Source organism: Abrus precatorius, unplaced genomic scaffold (genome assembly GCF_003935025.1).
Source record: "Abrus precatorius isolate BTA unplaced genomic scaffold, Abrus_2018 Scaffold3, whole genome shotgun sequence".
In the NCBI taxonomy this organism is placed as follows: domain Eukaryota; kingdom Viridiplantae; phylum Streptophyta; class Magnoliopsida; order Fabales; family Fabaceae; genus Abrus; species Abrus precatorius.
This window is the reverse complement of record NW_020874373.1, coordinates 14,510,635-14,516,753: the sequence shown is the minus strand read 5'-3', so window position 1 is coordinate 14,516,753 and position 6,119 is coordinate 14,510,635.

Genomic DNA, 6,119 nt, shown 5'->3' with positions numbered 1-6,119 from the left:
TACCTACTACTTAACCCACCTTCTCTTTCTTATTTGGCAATTGTCTTTTTCACCGTTATTTATGTGTATTTGTTTACTTTTCGATTCGACAAGAAGTTGCTAGGTTTTAAATACGTCAAACATTGATGACACAATTTAAATTTTAAAATTGAAAAATGTGTAAATTTTTATGAACCTTTAAAAAGATTTTGGCTTAATTATGTTTTTGGTCCCTATAAATATAGTCATTTTTGTGATTAGTCCCTACAAATATTTTTGTTAGGAAGTGGTCCTTCTAAAATAGGAAATTAGAAAATGGTCTCTGCCGTTAATCTCCTTTCTGTTAAGTGCTAAGCTGGCTAACGGAGAACCAGCTCAGCACTCCACGTGGCGCCACGTGGTCATTTTGAAACTCAGTCACAGTCTACATGGCATGCCACATTATTTATTATTTTTTATTTTTTATTTAAAATTAAAATTTGTAAATAAACTCCTGAACCCATTTTATATAATTGCATAAAAACCCTTGTAACTTTCTTTCTTTCTTCTCCACAGTCCCTCTCCCGCCCTCGCAACCTCCTTCAAGACTCATTCTTCCCTTTCCCTTCCTCCTCCCTCACAACCCACTTCAAGCACCCCTTCTTCCTTTTCCCTTCCCCCTTCCTCACAACCCCTTTCAAGCATCCCTTTCTTTCTTTTTTCTTAAGCTACTTGAGTGGCTAAAACCTGAACCTCGAGAAGACAAGCTTCCAGAACGGGTCCATTTAAGTAGCTTCCAATCAATTGAACCCAGAGAATTTTCTCTTTCACATCTCAGGCTTGTTACCAACCCATTCACACCACTCATCTTATCATGTTGGTCTTTCAAGTGGTGCTGGTCCCAAGCATGAAAAGTTGGAAAGCATATGGGTTTTGCTCCAAATAATGAAAAGTTGGAACCTTTGTGTACTTTTTGGATTTCTCATATCATCTCACTCGAAAATCGTCTCCACCTTCATCAATCCTTCAAAATCCCACTCTATAATCACCATTTTCAAAAAAAACCAATTGTACCACAAAATCCTCACCTACGTCGACTCTCTCCCCTCCGTCCAAGACTCCGATTTCACCAACCTCTTCTCTGGGCCCAATCCCTCCGATATCTTCCTCCATCTTGACCCTAACCACACCGCCCACGACACCTTTCTCGGCTCCAAGCTCTCATGGACCAACAACACCGCCGCCACCACGTTACTCCTCAAAATCAAGAAGAAAGACAAGCAAAGGATTTTTCGCCAATATTTCCAGCACATTCTCTTTGTCATCTAAGAGATCGAATAGTGTCAAAAAAAAGACATCAAGCTACACGTCAATTCCAACACCAACGAGAGGAAGGGGTTAGATAGAGTGGGTAGTGAAGAGGAAAAGGAGAGGGATGGGGTGATGGAGTGGGTAGTGAAGAGGAAAAGGAGAGGGATGGGGTGATGGAGTGGGTAGTGGGGAGGTGTGGGGGTGGGGTTATAGTGGGACAAGGTGGGTTGGAGAGGGAGAGGGGGTGGAGTGGAGTGGATGGGAATGAAAGTGTGGGCATTGGGAGGATAGTAGAGGTTGGAGTTGAGTTGGGGTTGGGGTGAGGAAAGTAGAGTGTAGGGAAGAGGAAGAAGAAGGTGTGGGTGTGGGTGTGGGTGTGGGTGTGGGTAGGAGTGTGTGGGTGAAGGGGAGGAGTGGCTGTCTAAGGAGGAAGAAGGGGAGAGAGTGGTTGTGTAAGGAGGGAGAAGGGGAGGGAGAAGGGGAGGGAGTGGCCATAGGGAAACGAGTCGGGCTAGGGATGGTGGAGAGGTGTTGGTGTGTAGAAGAAGAAAGATTTTTATGCAATAATATAAAATAGGTTCAAGGGTTTATTTGCAAATTTTAATTTTAAATAAAATAATAATAAATGATATGGCATGCCACGTAGACTATGACTGGGCTTCAAAATGGCCACGTGGTGCCATGTGGAGTGGTGAGCTGGCTCTCTGTTAGCCAGCTCAGCACTTAACAAAAGGGAGATTAACGGTAGGGACCATTTCCTAATTTCCTATTTTAGAAGGACCATTTCCTAACAAAAATATTTATAGGGACTAATCACAAAAATGACTATATTTATAGGGATCAAAAACATAATTAAGCCAAAAGATTTCTATTTTATTACCGTTGGAAAGCATAAAAATAAATGTGTTTGTTTCAATTTATGGAGAATTAATTGCCTGGCCAATTTTTAAAACCTAATCGTGTACCTACTACTTAACTCGCCTTCTCTTTCTTATTTGACAATTGTCTTTTTCTCTGTTATTTATGTGCATTTGTTTACCTTTCGGTTAGTTAAGAAGTTGCTAGATTTTAAATAGGTCAAACATTGATGACACAATTTAAATTTTAAAATTCAAAACTACATAAAATTTTATGAACCTTTAAGAAGATTTCTATTTTAAGCTTATTATGTTTTTAGTCCCTATAAATATTGATTATTTTGTGATAAGTCCTTATAAAATTTTTGTTAGGATTTAATCCTTTAAAAGTTATAAAGTTAGGATTCTGTCATTGCCGTCAACTTCCTTATGTTAAGTGCTGAGCTAGTTGATGAAAAATCAGCTCAGTACTCTCACGTGGCATGCTATGTCATTTATTTTTTTATTATTTAAAATTATATAATTACAAATAAGTCCTTGAACATATTTTATATAATTGTATAAAAGCTCATCTAAATTTTTTCCTTTATCTTTCCTGCACCCCTTTCCATCCTCTTCCCCACACCCCTTTCCAGCACCCATTCCCATAATCCCTTCTCCCACCTCATCGTGGCACCCCACTCCTAACCACTCCCTCACCCCCTACACCCCACCCTCTTCCGGTAACCCTTCCCTCTCCCCTCCCCACACCTTTTTCCCCCACTTTACCCACTCTAAACACTCCATCCCACACCTTCACTCCAACTCCACACTCTTTCTCACTCCATTCTCCACTACCCTCCTCCCAACACCACCCCGCACCCTTATTCCAACCTCACATTCTCTTCCACCCCATTTTCTACTCCATAACCAGTGTCAATATGTTGTATGTATCACTGGAATCATTATAGCCAAAGCACAATAACACACATGACCAATTAAAACATAATATTTGACTTTCCAAGGGTGAGGAGGAGTGTAAGGGAAAAAAGAGGGGGAAGGGAGAAGGAAGGGTGTGCAAAGTGATGAAGAGGGAAGAGAAAGGACTGATTTGCAATTATGTAAAATGTATTAAGAAACTTATTTATAAATATTAATTTTAAATAATAAAAAATAAATAATTTAGCATGTCACATAGGAATGTTAAAGTGACTCTCCGTCAGTTAGCTTAATACTTAATAAAAGGAAGTTAATAACCGACACTAAATTCCAACTTCATAGCTTTTCAAGGACTAAATCTTAACAGAAAAAAATTATAAGTACATATCACGAAATATCTAATATTTTTAGAGATCAAAAACATAATTAATCATTTATTTTATCATCATTGGAAGCATAAAATTAAAATGTGTTTGTTTCAATTTATGGATATTTAATTACGCGGCCAATTTTTAAAACCTAATCACGTACCTACTAGTTAACTCGTCTTCTCTTTCTTATCTGGCAATTGTCTTTTTCTCTGTTATTTTTGTGCATTTGTTTACCTTTTAGTTAGACAAGTTGCTAGGTTTTAAATACATCAAACATTAATGCACAATTTAAATTTTAAAATTAAAAACTAGGTAAATTTTTACAAACCTTTAAAAAGATTTCTATTTTATTACCATTGGAAAGCATAAAATCAAAATATGTTTATCTCAATTTATGAAGAATTAATTGGGTGGCCAATTTTTAAAACCTAATCGCATACCTACTACTTAACCTGTCTTCTCTTTCTTATCCGGCAATTGTCTTTTCTCCGTTATTTCTGTGTGTTTGTTTATCTTTCAGTTAGACAAGAAGTTGCTAGGTTTTAAATACGACAAATATTAATGACACAATTTAAATTTTAAAATTCAAAACTATGTAAATTTTTACAAACCTTTAAGAAAATTTCTATTTTATTACCTTTGAAAAGCATAAAATTAAAATGTGTTTGTTTCAATTTATGGATATTTAATTACGCGGCCAATTTTTAAAACCTAATCACGTACCTACTAGTTAACTCGTCTTCTCTTTCTTATCTGGCAATTGTCTTTTTCTCCGTTATTTTTGTGCATTTATTTACCTTTCGGTTAGACAAGGTGCTAGGTTTTAAATACCTCAAACATTAATGACACAATTTAAATTTTAAAATTAAAAACTATGTAAATTTTTACCAACCTTTAAAAAGATTTCTATTTTATTACCATTGGAAAACATAAAATCAAAATATGTTTATCTCAATTTATGGAGAATTAATTGGGTGGCCAATTTTTAAAACCTAATCGCATACCTACTACTTAACCTGTCTTCTCTTTCTTATCTGGCAATTGTCTTTTCACCGTTATTTTTGTGTATTTGTTTAACTGAAAGTTAAACAAGAAGTTGCTAGGTTTTAAATATGACAAATATTGATGACACAATTTAAATTTTAAAATTCAAAACTATGTAAATTTTTACAAACTTTTAAAAAAAATTCTATTTTATTACCTTTGAAAAGCATAAAATTAAAATGTGTTTATTTCAATTTATGAAGAATTAATTAGGTGGCCAATTTTTAAAACTAATTGCATGCCTACTACTTAACTTATCTTTTCTTTCTGATTTGGCAATTGTCTTTCTTTCCATTATAAATGTGCGTTTGTTTACCTTTCGATTAAATTAAAAGTTGCTAATTTTTAAATACGTCAAATATTGATGACCCAATTTTAATTTTAAAATTTAAAACTATGTAAATTTTTATGAACCTTTAAAAAATATTTATTTTATTACCGTTGGAAAGCATAACATTAAAATGTATTTATTTGTAATTTATGGAATATTAATTTTGTGCTTAGTTTTCAAATGTAGTTGCATTCCTATTACTTAAACTTTCTTCTCTTTCTTATTAGGCAACTATTACTTTCTCATTTTTATAACTTTTGTGTGTTTGCTTTCCTTGATGTTAGACAAGGAATCTACAAGATTTAATAAGTTAAATATTGAGGACACAATTCAAATTTTAAAATTTGAAATTATATAAATTTTAATGAACCTTTAAGAGAATTTCCATTTTATTATTTTTTGAAAGCATAACATTAAAGTGTCATTGTTTAAATTTATGAAGAATTAATTGTGTGATCAGTTTTCAAATCCTAGTTGTATACTTTCTACTTAAACTTCCTTCTCTTTCTTACTTGACAACTGTCTTTCTTTTTTCTTTTTTTCTTTTTTTACTTCTATGCGTTTGTTTTCCATCCAATCAGACAAAAAAATATTGTTAATTTCAACATGTTAAAGAATGAGGATACAATTCAAATTTCAAAATTCAATACTCTGTCATTTTTTACAAACCTTTAAAGATTTTTATTGTACTAGTATTAGAAAGCATAAAATTAAAATGCGTTTGTTTCAATTTATAAAGAACTAATTTTGTGGCTAATTTTTAAAACCTAATCGTGTACCTACTACTTAACCTTGTCTTCTCTTTCTTATCTGACAATTGTCTTTTTTTGTGTTATTTTTGTACGTTTATATACGTTTCAGTTAGACAAGAAGTTGTTAGGTTTTAAATACGTTAAACATTGATGACAAAATTTAAATTTTAAAATTCAAAACTATATAAATTTATATGAACCTTTAAGAAGATTTCCATTTTATTACCATTGGAAAGCATAACACTAGAGCTATCAAAATAGGCGAACCGACCTGGCCTGACTCGATATGGATAGCAGCCTCAAACGAGTCGAGCTTATTTAGCCCAAGGTAAAAATGGACTTGCAATTTTACTGCCCAAGCCTAGCCCTATGCGGGCTACAGGCTTTTACAGATAGACCCGACAACCCAAATAATTTTTTTTTTTGCGGTTTTCTTTTTCCTATTTTTGTAACAGACCATTTTTTTAAGTGTTTTTGTAACAACATGCTACTATTTGTTTTGCTATTTTCAATTTTTGTAACAGGCTATTTTTTTATCCAGTTTTTGTATTCGACCATTTTGTTGGTTTTTTCTTTT